Below are 19,587 nucleotides of genomic sequence, written 5' to 3'. Positions count from 1 at the left end.
CATATAACTTTTGACTTCATATAAAAGCTTAACTACTAATAGCCTATTGTTGACCAGGGGCCTTACAAATAATACAGTTGATTAACACATATTTTGTAAGTTACATTTATTTTATACTGTATTCTTATAATAAAGTAAGCCAGAGAAAAGAAAACATAATTAAGAAAATCATGAGAAAATAAATTTATAGTACGGTACTGCATTTATCAATATTGTGTTTATATAATCTATTTTCAAGATGAATAACCTCAGTACCTATGTCAACATTGTCTTTATGATATAAAAATACTGTAGATATTATAACACTGGATATCACAAAAGAAAAGATTATAAAAAAGAAATCCATATTTATTTACAGATATAATAATTCATGTACTGATAACAAAGAAGCAACAATATAAATGCTTTATGGTAGCCTAGTGTAATTCATACCAAATCTCAAAAAAAAAAAGTTATCCAATATACTTACTGAAATTAATCTACATAAGTGGATATTTGCAATTCAAACCTGTGTTGTTCAAGGATAAACTATCTTGAGTTGGTTTTCTGCTACTAAGCAAGCCATCATTTCTCTTCTGGATTTTTTCAATAATCTCCTCTTCCCTGCCTCTATTCTTGCCCACCTCTATTCTGTCTGACCTTCATAAATCATGAATCATATCTAATTATATCATGTACTATTGAAACCTTTTAATAGTTTCCCAACGAGCTAATAAGAACAAAAAATCTTAACCCTTTTTAAAAAAAATGTTTTTACTGATTTTTGATAGAGAGGAAGGGGGAGGGAGAAATAGAAACACTGAGGAGAGAGAAACATTGATCAGATGCCTCCTGCATGTGTCCTACTGGGAACTGAGCCCAAAATCTGGGCACGTGACCTGATCGGGAATGGAACTGGGACCTCTTGGTCCATGGGACGACACTCCAACCCACTGAGCCACACCAACCAGGACCTAGATGACTAACTTAATTTTTTAGTCTCCTACTTCCTCTTCCATAAAATGAGGGGTTCAAATCTGAAATTAGTGATGTAGGTAAGGGGTATGGGTGTGTGTGTGGGAGCGGCCCGGTGGGGGTGGGGGTGGGGGTGGGGGGAAAGAGAGATAGCAAGAAACTTCAAAGCCAACAAGTCTGTCACCTCTTTCATTCTCTTCCAACTTCCTTATTACTTTTTAAAAATAAGGAGTTTTTACACAAATACAGTTGCAGTAGATATATCATATATCAGTGCACTCTACATTTTAAAAAGCTGTCAAATATATGTTAAAATAGAAGCCTTTCTAAACCCATGACATTAGCCTCTGAACTCACTATACATGAAATAAAAGGGCAAGTTTACTAAAAAAAAAAAAAAAATATTCTAATAGAGATTTTCAATGTTTTTATTCTGGTCATGAAAGCATTTTGCACCTGCCTTTGTCTTTAATTCCATGACTCCCTAAGGCAAAGAGCCAGCTCTACAAACGATGAATAAAAATGCAAAATGGATAGAGCCCAGCAAGCACCAATCAACTATTTAAATAATGAAATAACCTACCATTATTTTCTACCTCTGAATACACTGCATAATACCTTACCTCTGTTATATATTACATAAATCACAAAACCTCAAACCCTAAATAAACATCTATGCCCTTGTCAACTATTTCTTAGGTATATTATTTTTCCAGCTATATGCATAATATAATGAAAAAAATCATTGCTGTTTTTTTGACTAATTTTAATACAATAAATCTTCCATTGCTGTAGAGAGAAAGTAAAGTAATAAACCTTAATAATGTAAGGCTTTTAAATTTTGGAACCTCCCTAGAATCAATATTTAATTCCACATATCTGAAAGGCCATCAGTTCATATTATAGCTACGAGTAAATGATATTGATGGCCCAGATCAGTAAATTCAATTTCAAAACTTTTAAAAATAGTCTTCTTCTGCACCCACATGCCAATATAAGTAATAAACTGATTTTTAAATGCCAAACAAAATCATAAGCATCTAAATACAGTACTTCTAACTTTAGCTCATTATTTTAATAACTTTACAGTGTGTACCTCCAATCTTATACCCAAATGCCAAAATATTTTTAAAAATTAGGTTTTCATGATATGATTTTTTTTTTCTTACTCCCATTCCTTGCTTTCCTGATGATCCCTAAGACCGAAAGTTGCACATTTCCCTTCCAAACTCATTAAGGATGTTCCCTTCTCTTCTCCTGATATTTTCACTTTGGATGAGACTTCATCTCACTGTACAGAGACCACTCTGGCAGGGTGACTAACATCAGAAAGGGTCAGTTGAACTTTTCCATTGTTTTGGCTCAAAATAAGAACCAACTAATGTACCAAGCAGGCCTTGATGGGGCAGCAATTACCAGTTACTCCTTGAAGCACAAAGCAGTGAAATTCAGGGCTTTGAAAACTTAAAAGAGTTGAGACACTAATGTTTGTGACCCATGGCAGGGACAATTTTGGTTGTTCTTTTTGTTTGTTTGTTTAATAAGCTTTATGTTCCTACGAAGTTCAAATCCTATTAAGCCAATATACTTACCTCTAAGTATGGAGCTAACTTTTCAAGATTATAAAACAAACAGAAAGCTGGATTTTTTATGATGACAGTAATTAAAAGAAAATACTTTCCAAATAACCACTGTAAACCTGCAGAGGATTACCCAGATCCATCAAGCATGGGGACAATGATTTCATTAATAGCAACGCACATCTACAGTTCAGTGTTGGGAATTTGAAATACTCAACAATCAAAAAAATAATAGTAAGGCTACAGTCCCCTATTTCAAGGAATGTGCATTCTGTCAGATTATCATAGTGGCCAGGGTGCGGGAACTAAGCCCACAGAAAGGGACTTTCAACAAATCTTCGGGGGCAGGGAAAGCTTCCCTGGGACATAATCCCTGTTTGATGGGAAAATAATCACTCACCTTAATCCCCAATTCAATGACACTAGCTTTAAACTTTAGATGCAACTAAAAGAGTCACAGGCTACTTCCGAAGATTAAAGGAAAATTAGGAATAAATAAAAGCACACGAGAAGCGCCATGATGGTGGCGGAGCCCTGAGGGGGCAGAGCCCTGAGGGGGTAGGAGGGTGAGAACCAGCCTGGAGAGACTGCATTCTGGCCTCAAGGTGGCCACATGCTCTGTGACCTCAGCGGAATTTGACTTCCCTTTCTGTTCTAAGATTCTGAAATCTGGGGTTCCTGAGAACCAGAGACTTTGTTGTAGCAACAGCATGAAACCTAAGGAAATTTTGTCCTCTAAGAAAAGTGAAGACAGGTATTAAGTGATCTTACCTACCAGCTCCAAGGGCATCAGCAACTAGGGCAGGCAATCACCAGCAGGCTAGCGAGAAAGACAAGCTCCCACTGCATAGGCAGCTAGCTGATGGCTTCTTTAATACAACTGAGTCTATTACATTCTTATTTCATTCTCTGAAATAATACTTTTCACCCAGATAATCTGAGAAAGCTGAAGGAAACACTCTTAGTTTACTCAATACATTGGAAAAAACCTGGTTTATTTTCAATAAGTTTTTAACTTTCAAGTTTAAAAAATGTTTACCTCTGTGTTTAAGCAATTAACAGATGTAGTTAGATGTACAGAAAGATAGACAGATATAGTGATTATCATTATGGAAGCATCCACCTTATTAACATGTATTTTTTTTCTCCCCAAATCAAATTGTTGTCAAGTACCAGGGTATAAAATTCTATATACCTCTGAAATACCGAGAGTGTTTCAAAAAAGCAAGAGTTGTCCCCACAGCTCTCTTAAATACAACCCAATAAACCAAGGAAGCCACTGGCCCCCTCTCTGGGGGAGGGACTTATGTTAGTGAAGGACATTAATAGCATCCAGTGACAGCACTAATAGTAGGGGAGACAGGGATCACGAGGAGGCAAAACTACAGGCAAATTAAATCTCTAGAAAGAGTGGCAGAACAACAATTCAGATTCTTTTCGGGATGTTTGCATTATCACTCTGCTAAAGATAAGGAAATTCCCAGACTGGAGTTCCTGAACTCCAGAGGCTGGGGAAGGAGCCTACAGATCCGAGATTATTTTGAGATTTTAAAGGAGAGTACACCTTTAGCAACGGCACAGCTGCACTAACCAAGTGTCTTTGCTTTTGGCTGAATATTTCTTGGACAAGGCTAGAACTACTGGCTATATCACTCTTTCATTCCTGAAGACGTTCCTTCAACAAACATTCCCTGAATAGCTGTTCTGAAACCTGGGGCTACATCAGATGAAGATGGGCCTCCGCTCTACTGGAGCTTCTGTTCTAATCGAAGGAGAAAAGGGAATAAAACATGTCAGCTACACCTGGAAGCTATTAGATAATTCAATATAAAGTAGATGGGTGGTTGCTTACATCGGGTGGTTAGGGAGGGTTTCTCAAAGGAGAGGATGTGTAAGCAGATGTTCGAATATGAGAAGAATCTGCCATGTGATGACATAAGGATATTGCTCTCCAGGAAGACTAGAGCCCAAGCCCCAAGGAGGAAGTGAGCTTGGTGTGCCCCGTGGATTTTATCTGAAGTGCAATGGAGCATTTTAAATGATAGGGTCCTCGCCGAAGCCAGTTTGGCTCAGTGAATAGAGCCTCGGTCTGCGGACTGAAAGGTCCCAGGTTTGATTCCGGTCAAGGGCATGTACATTGGTTGCGGGCACATCTCCGATAGGGGGTGTGCAGGAGGCAGCTGGAGAGGGATAGATAGCTAGAAACATCAATGAGAGAGATTCTGTCTATCCCTCTCCCTTCCTCTCTGTGAAAAATCAACAAAATATATTAAACGATAGGGTCCTCTTGACACTTTTAAAAGACACTTCTGACTCCAGAGGAGAGGAGCTGGTGGGAGCGGTTAGCAGGCCATGGCGGAGGTCCAGGTGAGAGAAAATGCTGGAGCAGGGCAGCAGGAGAGAATATAAGTGATGCCTTTCTAGAGCCATCAGCACCGCGGATCAGAGCTTGGCAGACAGGGAGACAGATCAAGCTGGTAAGGCGAAATCTCTTATAAGTGGTAGATGTCTCATAAACACAGGGCTCCCTACAGGTGAGAGGACTGCAAGTACTGCCTTCTCCCATAGGCAGAGGGCCCACCCAAAACAAGTGTCAAGTTTCAACAGTTATTCTTCTAAGCAGAGCTCCATCACCTTGAACACAGGAAGTCATCACTGACCCTGCGTCGTCAGCAATCTTTTAAAAACACATCTAATTCAGATGAGAAATAAGGTTTGGTTATGGATAATGCTAATTCTTGTGGTCTGAGTGACAGTACCAGACTGCCAGAAACCCCACCAAACCCAGATTAACGTGGAAAGCTTTGGCCTTTTCTTCTACAGTAAGTTTCTCGAGTTCATTTGAGAACCGAACTCATGGCTAAGTGGCTCCTGTACCCCATAAGTTCCTTTCCCACATAACCTGGCAAAAATTTTAGTTTCCCTGAGATTTTAATATGATTATCACCAAGAGGCTGTCTTGGCTAGGTAAGACTCCTGCTGGTGCTATTAAAAGTTTAATCTGCATGTCTACACTGTCCAAGGTGAATCTTACCTTGCCCTGGGATAAACTTTAGAGAGAACCACTTTACAAACACAAGGCAGTGCTTCCCCACCCATATTTGCATTTTTCCACCTTGACAAACATTTTAATGTATCATTCAATAAAAAGCCGAAATACTTTTAAAGAGCTGCTCCTGGGAGAGAAAACTCACACACACACACACACACACACACACACACACACACACACACATACACACACACAGAGTGGCCAGATTATGATGATCTCTGTACACATAATAATCTGGCCACTCAGTGTACTTATGTATAAGGGAAAGCTTGCAAATGTTGATATGTCAAGGGACCAGGAGATAGTGGCCCCCAGCCTCTGGCTAGTAAGTCCTCTGCTTCTAACTACCCACAATGCAGTTCTTATAGATGGAAAAACCTTATTTTAAAATCCCAACTCTGTGGTCAGTTTACACTGAGTGGCCATATTATTATGCATTCAGAGAGCATAATAATCTGTCCTCTCAGTGTGTGTGTGTGTGTGTGTGTGTGTGTGTGTAAACATAAATACTTGAATTCAGTTTCCTGATGGCTATGTTTATAGCAGTTCATCTGTGTTCCCTATCATTGAAATAGAGTTCAGAATTGACTATGACTTCATTTCCCTTAGCCAAAGGCACTCCCACAGTATACTTGAGTTTTTAAGTAACAAATTAAGTCAAAATGCTAATTTCAGAGGGCCAATGAAATACATAAGAGCAGAGTGTTCAATACATATGTCAAATTATTAGGTCTAGTACTAATTAATGTCGTTTTCTAATACTTTTTTAAATCGAATTTATTTAAACAATACAACAAAATTTAATCAACAATATAGTTGCGTTGTTTTCTACTACTTGTGCCCAATGCTCAGGAAGCATTTTAATCCCTCTGTTGTAAAATTCTTGTGATTTTGATGCAAAAAAATCGGTCAATGCATTTTTGAGGCATTCTTCATTATTACATTTTTTTCCAAGAAGAAAGTTTTGCAAAGAACGAAACAAATGGTAATCGGAAGGGGCAATATCAGGAGAATATGCAGGTTGAGGGAGAACTTCCCATTCCAACTGGCGCAGTTTTTCAGCAGTGATTCTTGCAGTATGCGGTCGTGCGTTATCGTGGTGAAGAATTACGCCCTTCCGATTAATCAGCGCGGGTTCTTTTTCTCTTAAAGCTTGGGCTAACCTTTCCAATTGGGCACTATACACTGCACTTGTAATGGTTTGGTTAGATGGTAAAAGTTCATAATGAAGAATTCCTTTAAAATTCCACCAAACACACAACATCACTTTTTTCGCATGCAAGTCAGGTTTTGGCGTGGGCTGCGGAGCCTCATTTTTGTCCAACCATTGAGGCCGCCTTTTCAAATTAACATGCAGCACCCATTCTTCATCTCCGGTAACAATTTGCTCTAAAAACGGCAAACGGTTTTGATGAGAGAGGGGCGAACTGCAAATTGTGACTCTTTGATTGCGGTTGTTGTCGGTCAACTCATGAGGAACCCATTTTCCAAACTTTTGGACTTTGCCAAGTGCACGCAATTGATTGGAAATTGTTTTTTGTGAACAATTTAAAGTTGTCGCAAGCTCTTTTTGGGTAATTTGAGGATTTTGCACCAAAAGAGCTTGAAGAGCTTCTTGATCAAAATTGGACACATGGCCTCGACCACTCTTGTCATCTAACGAAAAATTTCCCTCGCGAAATTTCTCAAACCAACGCTGGCATTTTCTGGCGCTAACTGCATCTTGACCAAGAGCACTACAAATGTTTTTTGCAGCCTCACTTGCTTTTCTTCCTAATTGGAACTCGTAAAGCATGCAGTGCCGAATATGCTCTTCATCCGCCATCTTCTTAGCCCTAGTTTTGCAACAAAAACCAAACCAAACACAAACTTTTTCAAGCAAAACTTGTTAATTGCACTTCACACGTTCTGTAGATACCACGTGTTTGAAGGTTATGTCAATACAAGTCAACGCCAAGCAAGATTTTAAACGAATGTTAAAAAACGACATTATATATTCTGGAAAGTGTAAGAAAATAAGCTAAACACAGCAACTCTTTTTCCATTTTCTATTACCCATTAATCACTCTTTCTAAGGAAGAAACTGTTATATGGCCTCAATGTGTAGATCATTTTCCAAACATGGTATATTTGCTTCTTAACTAAGGTCTCCACAAATATTATAAAACTAGAGGCCTGGTGCATGAAATTCGTGCAAGGGGCTCGGCCCGCCACCGCTGTGGTGACCACCTTCACCCTCATAGCTTTGGCTTCGTCCAGATACTGCCTTAAGGTTTCCTAAAAGGAAAATTCAATTTCTAAAAATGCAATGGATTTTCATGAGTTGGACCGTTGAGATAATTTCTCATAAACCTTTTAAGCTTTATTATTTTTTAATTAACGGTATGGCGCTTGCAAAAGTAAAGGAAGTTGTTCTCAGGGGAACACACAAATGTGTGGAGCTAAGAACCCTCCCTCACATCCTCTCACACAAGCTCACCCCCGCCACCCTGAAGTGGACGTCACCCCCACAGGACAGAGGGGGACAGTAAGGTTAGTGCATAACTTGCCTAAGGTTATATAAACCAGAGCCAAGAATGAAATCGGAGCTGCTGCCTTCAGTAACAAAGCTCTTTGTTCCACACAAGTTCTGCACTTTAGTGCACCAATAAAACCTACTCTTAACCTCCTATTCCTATTTCAGAATCGGACAGCTTTCAAAAGTTATTGTTTTATATCATCATCTATCATGCCACATTGCTAATATGCTACCTTACTATTCGACTTAATGTAAGTCAAACATTATTCAATTTAAGGTTCTATAAACTTATATTTTATTTTAAAGACTACTTTCCCTCCTACTTACTTATCTGTAAAAGTACAAATATAAAACATCACAATACTAGTTTCTTTATTAAAAAGAAGTTTCTAATCTATTGTGAGCCTTCAGGATTCTGACCCAGGTTGCCATTTTATTCCTGGAAAACAAAAAAATAAATAAGTGATCGTTGTTGCTTCTAGAGAAATATGAATGGTACTGACCCTGCTTCTAGGTTCTCAACAAGTTATAACTTTCCATTGAGTGGCTTTAAGCCTCAAATGGACAAGCCTAAATTTTAATTCGTTCCAACTTTGAATGTAGTGTTAGTGGAGGGCCTCGAAATGACAAGAGCTAGTAAAGTGTTTCTAGTTATAAATGTCCAACTCCACAGTTTAAAATGTTCCAAGAATTCCATGGCTAAAGTCAAGAGGAGAGAAAAGGTGATAGTGTTATTTCCTCTGTACTGTTGGCCAATTCTATCTCTGGGAAGAACTTATTAGCAAAAGATATCTTTGGCACTTCAATGCAGGAGCATATTTTTCTATTACCTAACATCTGACTCTGCATCTGTGAGAAGTGAGGTGTGAACCAGAGGGAGTGAATAAATTAAAACAGAGTCAGACTCTGTACAGTCATCTACCACCAAATAAGAGCTCTCAACTCGTTCTGAAATGTGTCTCTCTCCCACAGAACCATTCATTATAAAAATAAGAGAAAGGTCATGGTACAACTTCCAACAAAGGTGAAAGTACCCCTTAGTGAGTACCCTAGGATACCTGGGGGTACTAGCTGAGAACCCACAATCTGGGTTTCTCTTTATAGGTGTCAGTATCACAGGGTTGAGGACAGCTAGAATTATAAGGATGGCTGTCTAAAAAAGACCTAACAGCAAATACCTGTTCTCTTAATTCTCTGTCCAGGAATATGTTGCATAAAACAGCCAATGGAAAAATAATGAATGAGGAACAGTCTGTGTTTCCGAGTCTCACAAATGCAAGGCAGCACAGCAGGTCCCAGGTATATGGAGGAGCCCTACAAATTCAGATGATCAGCAAAACACAGATCTGGCCTGTCTGTTTTCAGGGCTCCAGGCTTTTATCTCTGTGGTTAGCTCCTAATAGCGGGCTTCATGCAGGCACCTGAAGCTAGTCACAGAAGGTCATGTGGTGAGATGGAAAAAGAAAGCAAAGGGGCAAAGGACCTTCCAAGGACCAGGGGGATGAGCTTCCTGTAAATATTTGTATCTTGTCTTATAAAGGTGTTCTGGGTGGTGAGTCACAGAGACTCACACAGCAGGAATCCGGTTGGATCAAATCAATAAAGAAATATTTTAAAAGCCTCTTCTATTGCTAAGAAAAAGAAATGAAATATATCGGAAAATTCTAGTTATTGTAGTATTGTTTTCATTCAATACTTACAAAATCATACAAAGCAACCATTATGGGCAGCCTAGTGGTCATTAAAGAAATAAATGAATGAACAATAGAATATACCAGCTTCGTTGAACATAAGTATGCTCCAAGTCACATGTCTACAAATGACATCTTGGGAAATCAGATCCAATTCAGTCTGACCCTTACACCACTGTCTGCTGGGTGGTACCCAGCACTGAGCAGAAAGGAATGCCAGCAAGTATCTCTCAACTCTTCCCCGCACTCAATATGCTAACTTTGAACAGTTTTCTTTTTTAATCCTGATGTTTTCTAGGACACTTCTATCTCCCAAAGCCCAATTAATAAATCTGGTTTCCCCCACATTGCCACACATTTAATTACGAAGTGTTCTCAGCTCCTATCGCAACTCCTACAGAGAGAAGAAAGGGGAGCTCCCCTGGCCTCTGGATCCTTCTGCACTTCTGCACTTCGGGGCTTTGACAGGCTGTTGAATTTTTTCATCCTTCGCTACAAATATGAGGCTAAGTAATTATGCTGTTTTTACTGTCATGCATCCGCTTTCATCTGGCTGCTAGCAATGGATGAGGACTACAAAGAATGTTATTTTTTTTAAATATATTTTTTATTGATTTTTTTCTTTCTTTCTTTTTTTTTTTTTTTTTTTACAGAGAGGAAAAGAGAGGGATAGAGAGCTAGAAACATCGATGAGAGAGAAACATCGATCAGCTGCCTCCTGCACACCCCCCACAGGGGATGCACCCGCAGCCAATGTACGTGCCCTTGACCGGAATCGAACCTGGGACCCTTCAGTCCGCAGACTGATGCTCTATCCACTGAGCCAAATACAAAGAATGTTCTTAAAAGATCTCACTGGCACACGAAGAAGTGGCTGGAGCATATTTGCTCCTCCAGTTCTCTGAGGTGCTGAGAAGAGGACTCTTTACTCCAGGGCTGTCCACAGGGCGCCTGGGACACTGACAAGGTTTCCCATTTGCACCCCAAATCCTCTGCCATGAAAGCTTTAAGGAAGTCACTCAGCCTCGAGAGACTCAGTAGGTAAAACGCAGCTGGAGGTTAGAGCTGCCTGTAGGAGTTGAATTTCCCCACACAATGCACTAAAAATGACTCAACAGCTACAGGTGTGATGTATCATTTATACAATTTTTCTCTAACGGGCAACTAAGTCAATAAACAGCTCTTTCAATTTTTAAATGCACATATTTCCAGCTCAATGGGGATTAACTTAAAGCCCTACAGACAAAAATAAATTTGAAGAAAAACGGAAAGACTGAAAAGCAGTTCATCTCAAAATGTTTTTATAGGTTCTTTATGGTCCAGGGTTTTTTTGTTTTTTGTTTTTTTTTAAAGGTTTAATTACAACAAAACCTGCTTCATTTCCTACATTGATAATTTTTTTGTAATTACTACACTTTTTACAATGAAATTAGTTTTTAAAATTTAACTGTCTAGCTGGAAGCTTTATATGTAGCTAAGGAAGCCACACACAGCAGGACACTCCCACCTCGGGCCTGCTATCCCCACTGGAATGAATGCTCCCACCAAGATAGGTCTCCAGCCCCATTCATGACTTTGCTCAAGCTCACCTTCTCCGTGAGGCCTTCCCTGTCAACGACCTCCACTCCCTATCCTCCTCTCCTGCTCTGCTTTTCTTCATAACACTTATCACCAATCTGATATCTGAAATATTTCACTTATTTACTCTGCTTTTGATCTGTCTCCTCCCACTGGAGGCTCCAAGCACATCAGTAACAGTCAGTGTTGTTTCCCCATTGTCTGAAAGAGTATCTGGCACAGAGCCGGCGCTCAGTGAATATCTGCTATTGGATGTATGGACTCAGCTTTGGGTCTTTAGGCCCGAGAACAGTGAGCACCGGGCACTTAGTAATAGGTGCTCAATAGATTATGTTTGCCGACTTAGGACCCATCTGCTGCTTTCCTGAAATGTTATTTGAAACTGTGCTGCCCATTACAGTTAATTTTGATGCAAAATGGCACTATAATGGACTTGCTTTATTACAATTCCTAGAATCGTTTATCACAAAAGACAGCCCAGTCTAGTGAAAGGGCTTGGGCACTGATGTCAGACAGACATGGGCTGAATTCCTGCTCACCCAGAGTGACCTCACAAGCCTCAGTTTCTTCGTGGTTAAAGAGCTGCTATACAGATGAGGTACAGAAAATACCCGGCACGCAGCAGATCCCCAATAAATGATAGCTATTATTGTTTTTCTTATTAGTGTCTCAGAATGGTCTTAAGAAGTTGCCCATGTGGACTATTTGTTAACAGATCAGGAGGTGAGACAAAAGTCCAGCTTTAAAAGAAGGCATGGCCCAGAGGAAGGGTTATCCTGGTGCGTGACCAGAAAAAGCACAGTCACTGTTGTCTCTAGTGCTGATGCCTTGGAAACCAGAGGAAGGACTGAGGCCTGTTCCCCCTGCCGTACCGCAGTCACAGATGTGTCATGTTCTCTTATGGCCTCTCTAGACAAGACTAGGAGACAGCACGAGGGTCTCCATGTCCGGAGCCTAAGACTGCTGGGACTCGCCCTCCTCAAGTCCACTTCTAAGGATGGTCCTCACATGCCTGGCACCTGAATAAGGCCCACCCACAGCACACCCTGGGCAGGACCCGAACGAAAAGTACATTCATTAATACATTGCCCCTCTCTCATACAGAACACACCTGCTCCACACTTACCTAAAAGAGGAGCACTCCATTTGGTGTAAAATCAAAACGAAAAAAAGTGTCTGTTATCCAGAAAAGCACTTCAAAGAAAGACCCATCTATCCCATGTCACAACCCTAATGTCCCTTGTGATGTCTCTGGTATGACGAGGTTCAGCCACAGGCGGATTACTGCTTATCCAAACTCCCAAAAAACAAAACCCAGAGCAACCCAGGGACACAGAAAATGGTGTGAGACCCAAGAGGCATCACATAGTCCACCCGGCTAGTATTATATTTAGCATGGACAGTTTGGTATGTGCCTGATCTCTTTCAAAAGGAGATTAACAATCAAAGCCAAAAGGACATTATTATTTAAAATATGAAAGACATTGGTAAGTACTACTAATCACTTTTGATATCAGTCAATAATCTCCTGCAAAGTGTACCCTTAAAGGTAATGAAAGAGACAATGTTCATGATCGGAGACCAGCAATGCTGAGAAATTCTTTACAAACGTGCCGACTGGTTGGCTTCTGCCTGAGAGGATGCTTCAACTCTTGAGAAGAGAAAATAAGCCAGAGGGTATTTCAGGAGGCCAGCCCCGGTGGCAGAGGAGGGCTCAGGTCCTCACCTGACCCAAACAATACCCCTTCTGACCTCCCAAAGTGAGCAACCTTTCCCTTGAGCTGAGTACTGAATCTTAAAGGACCACACCAAGGTGTCCATTGCTGGTGACTCAGTTAATCCACTAGAGTGATGGCAGCTGACAGCAGGGATCTGAAGGAGAGTTAAATGTAGCAAGAGGAAAAACGGTTGGAAACAATAATCTTCCTCTTTCAAGGTTTGCTATTTAGAATGACACTAATCTAAAAGAAATTGAAGGAGATCAAAAAGTATAGCCTTTAAGAGTGTACTCTACAGAGAGGGATCCGCAGAATATGGTGGAATGGGGACAAGGCATTGAGGAGGGTGCCTGAGCATTGGTGAGTGGTGTATGCAGTGCTCTTGGTTAGGAACACAACTATAACAGTTAACAGTGCACTCTTCCAGGAATTTCTGGGTCTGCTAAGGCACATAGTCACATTGCACATCCTTCAGTACACAGGCCTGTGCCTATCCACTGAGCCATGCCAACTAGGGCTAAATCATAACACTCAACAGATTGAAAGCGAATGACAGGCAGCTGTTAGCATAGTACCAGCCTCACCACTGATTACGGTGCAAGGTTCATTTCCCCTTAAAGAATTAGGCATGACACACTGATATATACCTGATGCCAGCCACACATTGCATACATGTTTTTGTATTTGTCATAGAAGTAATTTGAACACATAACCAAAATAAGACGTCACGTAACATATATGGTAAAAATACAGATTAAATGATTCAAGATTACTCTTGAGACACACTGTCTTTCTTCCATAAGCATTACAGGCCACCTGCAAATAATGATTTTTTCATTTTCAAAGTCGCTTTCTCCTCTGTAAAAAAAACAGGTACACAAACTGAGCTTTATTCACCTCGGATATTATTAATGTATGCATCCATTTTAGCTTTATTAGGGAATATCAAAATACTAATGAATGTTACAAAGAAACTATACATTTTTCAAGTGAACCTCTTGTGAATAATGCTAAATTGGAGAAATATATTTATCAGGGGTAATCATTAGTATTTTCTTAGTATTACTTTGGCGCTCAAGATTTTTTTTTTAACAGAAGGAATATTTCCCACGCCATATGTTTCTGACAAGAAGGTGAGATTTCCTTGGTCCTGGAATCTATTAGTGGAGACAGGCACAGCTGTGCCCATAATATTCTGATATCCCGAATTACAGCTATATGACATTTATTTCCTATGCCATCTTTAAGTCAACATGCATTGAATGGTCACATGATTCTGAACTACAAAAAAAAAAAAAAAGTATGTCTTCTCTCTCTCACAGCACTCTTGGAGCCAAGCCTATTACAGTGATTGACCATCAATTTATTATTGCCAGCACTAAGTGGGGTGATTTTCACAAGTGTCTAGAGCCAACATATGTTGGGCAGGACAGTTTATTTTATTCTATATGTACTTTGGCTCCCTGGTGCCCAAGGCAGACAGCTGTCACTTAACAGGCAGGCCTTCTGCTAACACTTTCTGTAATTCCTAAGGGGCTTCCCAGCCTATAATTAGACGTTCCAGCTGCCGCAGTGTGCACTGCTGGGCGGAACCTAGAGTCTTCCGCTTTCCAGCACCCCCTAAAAAGTCCTCTTCAATAACACTGTTTGGAATTCAGCTTGGATCGCAAATATGAATTCATTAACCGCTTGCTCTGAACAGGTCTGTCCTACAAGGAGGGAGCTTTGTTTTACATGAACCCTGAGCCAACCACAGGAGTAGGGAATTTAGACTAAGCACAAAAAAAGGGGAAGTGCAAAACAATACCAGAAACTTCCCAATTCAAAGGTGCTGAGAACATCAGTACCGAACCAGTTACAACTCTCTCAGCCTTTTACGTAATTCTCTTTTACAGGCAGAATCACCAAGATGAACTGAAATGGCACAGCAAGAAGGAACTAACAGACAGAGAGCAGGCACAAATTTGACTGTTTCAAAATCAAGGTCAATAGTGCCAGAAAAAAGCGTGCAAGTCAAAGACAGCAGAGTAAGTCAAAAAGCAAAAGAAGAAGCAAGCGTTCAATTCGACTAAGTCTTTAAAACAAAGAGAAGCCTGCTTTTTAAGAAAATGAAACATTTTTTTTCAAATGCAGAGCCCCATCCACCACCTCTGATTCAGGTCCAAGGATTCCTGGAAACAAGGGCTCAGAGCAGATTCTCTCAGCAGAGAAGGACCTGCTGCAGTTGCCGAGGGAGCCTGTGCCTGGAATCACCCTCAGCCTCGGGAAGTCATCTTTCCCAGACGAGAAAGAGGACTATTACCGTGAAGTGAAACTCCATCTGCCCTTAAACTCAGCTCCACAGAGAGCGGATAACTGATGCAGGGCCCTCAGAGGGATAAGATGCTTTTACTAAAAATAGTCCCGGTGCTACAGATGCTTCTGGTCTGCAGACCACACTTGCAGCCCAGTCCACGAGTACATAGTCACTCAGTAGATGGGCGTGCTCCTCCTGGGCAATGCCTCCTGCCACGACCGGAAATCACTGTTCTTCATCTTGAAAGAACAAGACAACAACTAAGACTAAGAACTCATCATGTATTTTGTGGGTTTTGGAAATGGCAAAGTTAAGACAAACTTAAGATATTTGAAGACAACATTTACAGAATGGGTATAAGGACCAGCTTTCCCAACAAACTGAGGACTGCCCCCCCCCTCCCCCCCAATTATTTATCTCTTTTATTTTAAGAATGTATTGAGGAATTCCTGTTCCTCTTACTCTTCTATTGACCAATGAGAGGATTTTTCAAACCAGAAATCACAGGTCAAGTAGAGATGAGGGTGTCCACGCTGCAGGCTGGTACCTGACATTATCAGTTGTTTTCCATGTGACTTCTTCAATAAACTAATGTTTATTCCTTCCAGTACCACACACAAATAAGCAAATAAAAACATGTTGATGGAAATAACTGTCAGGGTTCCATACATTCCCACAATTCCTTAAGCTCAAAATACCTCCCCTTTGTCACAGCCCATGATTACATTACTGTCACAGGTATCAGTTGGTATAAATTTGAGAAATGTAAACTCATTTTAATATTAGCCAAAGCAAAAACAATAAAACAAATCTGATTTTTTTAAACTCAGCAATGTTTACATATTGATACTACTGTACATATTTCTGTCGATAGAGATAACTAAAGGTTAATTATTACATAAAATCTGCAGAGGAGAATAGTTAAAACTATATTATGGGAAGTTGCCAGTTGCCAATTAATTATACTCCAAAGAGCTACTTGCAAAATGGTTACTGAGAGCCAAAAAACCTGTTTCCTACAGAAATAATGTCCTAAGTCATAGTGAGGCTTCAAGGGCTGGTCATCAAAGTCTTAAACTGGAATGCATAGGAACCATATGTTAGTAGAACCCCTAAAACCCACGTGACTCCATGCACAGAGCAGGGATTAGCTATGGGAGAGCAGCGCTGGGAACTGCTCTAAAAGCAACCTTATCCGTTTGTCTATTTGGTTCATGGCTCTACCACCAAACTTCTCAAACAATGCTCGGCACAATTAGGCACGCAGTATTTATGAGTGAATGAATGAATGAGTGAGAGGAGGCACTGATTGCAATCTGAAAGTCTGATAGGGTGAGGGTTTAGCATGATACCACAGGAAGAAATACTCAAAGCAGGGCAAGGAAAGAAAAGAGGCGAGAGGGACAGGTAGAGTTGCTCCATCTGATGTTCTTAGAAATGGCTTAAATGCACTTAAAAAGGAGCAGGCACTGAAATGAAAAGATCTGAGCTTTTTCCTTTGATACAAATAGCTCAAAAGTTAACAAGAATAAGCAGAAACTCACTAAAAAGTGTCTGAGCCCATTCGTTAAGCTAACTAGCAGGCAATCTGCTTGGCAAAGACATCAGCCTGGATGTGTGTCAAATGACACCCCACAGTGAATTATTACAATAAAATTATAGGGTTGATAAGAGAGAAAAATTGCAGAGAAAATGACTCGCATAAAGCTTTGAGGATAGGAAAACATGGCTAAAACGACAACAAATTCTCAACAGTTGTTTTTTCGGTGAAAGCATCACATTCCTAGCAAAAACTGTCCTTGTGGCACAGTGATGGCTACAGAGGCAGACAGGCACGCGGATGTCTTCCCAAAGACTGTACAGCAGCTCAGAGCTTCAGCACAGCAAGAGGAAATGGGCTCTGAAGACTCTTTCCTCTCCAGGCCTCTTCTACCCACCCTCCGGCTCAAGTTACTTCTTCGATGTCCATGTCATTTCCCATTTTTTTCCATTTCAAAAATACTGAGGAAAATAGTCAGCTATCACCTGTAACTGAGAAGTGCTATACCTCAATACATCAAGTGCCCAGTATGTTGAAAGAGCAGAGGTTGGTTCCTCTAAACTTGTTGAACGCTTCCCAAAAGCAGCCGCTGAAGCCACTAGCTCCAGCTCACCCCCACCTGGGTCCCTCAGGGGGCTCTGGAGAGCAATGCTGGGACCACGCATGTCAGCATCTCCTGCAGAGTTACCGGGGACCTCTACCAGAAGTGATGCTGGGATCCTCTCCCATTCAGCTGCGAGGTCAGTGCAAACACAGGCCAGTCTTTGTTTTTCCTTTGAAAGGATTTGCCTTCTTTTTCCTACAGGAGGAGTAGACTGAGCTCAGTTATCACTGATCACTTTTCCTCCAGTAGTTACCCAGAAGGACACACTGTTCAGTTTTCAAGGAAATACTCGAATGATGAATATCGTGATTTGTAGAGTTTTAGAAAATGCTGGTGGATACCAACCAATCCAAACCTCAAAGAGCAAAGCAGTAAATGATGTTTAGGAGTGAAAATGTTCTTTTTTTTTTAATAAAAGTTTTAATTGATTTTAGAGAGAGGAAGAGAGAGAAAGAAAGAGAGAGAGAGAGAGAGAGCGAGAGCGAGAGCGAGAGCGAGAGCGAGAGCGAGAGAGAGAGAGAGAGAGAGAGAGAGAGACTTGTTGTTCTACTTATTTATGTTTTCACTGGTTGATTCTTATATGCGCCCTGACCAGGGATTGAACCTGAAACCTTGGCATATCAAGACAATTCTCTAATTAACTGAAGCTACCCAGCCAGGGTGAGACTGTTCTGTATTTTGAAGCAAGTCCAGGATACGCTACTGTATTTCCTGTTTCATAATATACTGACTAATAACAATTCCTAGTAATCCACAATGTTTCAAGGGTGTCAAGTGAAAGATGCCCCCAAAAGAAATATGATTCAAATCAAGGAGAAAATAAGGCCAAGTAAATTAGGTCAGTGGATTTATTTCTGCGTTGTGTAAAGTGGATGTGTGTCAGAGTCATAGAGGATTAGCCTAGAAGAGACGACCAAGCTGCCGGCCACATAATAGGAAAAGTGAGCCAGAACAGGGCGGTGACGCATTAAAACGTTCTGGTTAGAAAATGCCAAAGTATAACAACAGATTTTCCAGATGAATATTATTTTATTAGTGAGGTTACTGCTAATAAAAAAAGATAAATATAAAATTGTTCTCCCTTTTTAAATACCTTCCAAGAATTTAAACCCAATGTTTCAATGACCAAAATGCTAAACACATATCTAAACATTTATATGTGAAAACATTAATAATAAAACAGGTTATTATTTTTTTAATTTAAATTGATTTTAGAAAGAGGAAGGGAGGGAGAGAGGAAAGAAGGGGGAGAGAGAGAGAGACAGATATAACAATGTGAGAGAGAAACATCATTGGTTGCCTCCCTGACCAGGGATCCAAACTGCAACCTAGGTATGTGCCGGGAGGGAATCCAACCTGCCACCTTCTTGTAAGGGACGATGCTCCAACAAACTGAGCCACCCAGTCAGCGCAATAGCACTCTCAATTAGCCTTTCCCCAACTATGTTACACAGAATAACATTCTTATTGACCTCCATTATTTGGAGGAACAAAATAAGAAAATGCTGCTCCAATTACCTTTGGTTTTATTTCTCTTCCAGCTCACGTCACTCATGCACCCCTCCCTCACCTCCCAGGGAAAAAGCATGTAAAGCTGAAACTTCCACTCAGAATTTACAGACTGGGGGTAATATCTACCAAACAAAGGCTTCAAGGTAACAGAAGATCAGACTATAAAATCCACATGGGCAGGAATTTTTCTGTGTTTTGTTCTCTGCTTTGTAGAAAAGTATCTGGCACATAATAGGTAGGCAGGAAATATTTGGTGAATAAGTGAATGAATGTAAATGAATGTAAAAGTCAGCCGGGACCAAAATATTATTTTGGTCATAAAATATTTTGAAATACTGACAACTAGTCTCAACATTAGCCATAAAAACCTTAGTCATAATACTTAATATTAACAGTTGACATTTTAACTTTTAGTAAGAATGCAATTAAATGTTACCAAACTATGAGCCTTGGGAGGGTGTTTACAAGTTAGTTATCTTTGTAGAACAGAAACTTTAATGCCAAATAGATGTTTAGTTACAGAATAATAATAAAAACGTCTATT

At 40.3% G+C, this 19,587-nt stretch overlaps 1 protein-coding gene across 37 annotated transcripts in view; it reads right to left on the bottom strand.

Annotated features, from left to right (window-relative positions):
- The window catches only part of EPB41L3 (erythrocyte membrane protein band 4.1 like 3), a 158,114-nt gene that overhangs the window by 90,726 nt on the left and 47,801 nt on the right, over positions 1–19,587 (bottom strand). The window lies entirely within an intron of this gene.

The sequence above is a fragment of the Pipistrellus kuhlii genome, unplaced genomic scaffold (assembly GCF_014108245.1).
Source record: "Pipistrellus kuhlii isolate mPipKuh1 unplaced genomic scaffold, mPipKuh1.p scaffold_m20_p_6, whole genome shotgun sequence".
Taxonomy (NCBI): domain Eukaryota; kingdom Metazoa; phylum Chordata; class Mammalia; order Chiroptera; family Vespertilionidae; genus Pipistrellus; species Pipistrellus kuhlii.
The sequence above is the reverse complement of the archived record's forward strand: the minus strand, read 5'-3'. Positions and strand labels throughout refer to the sequence as shown.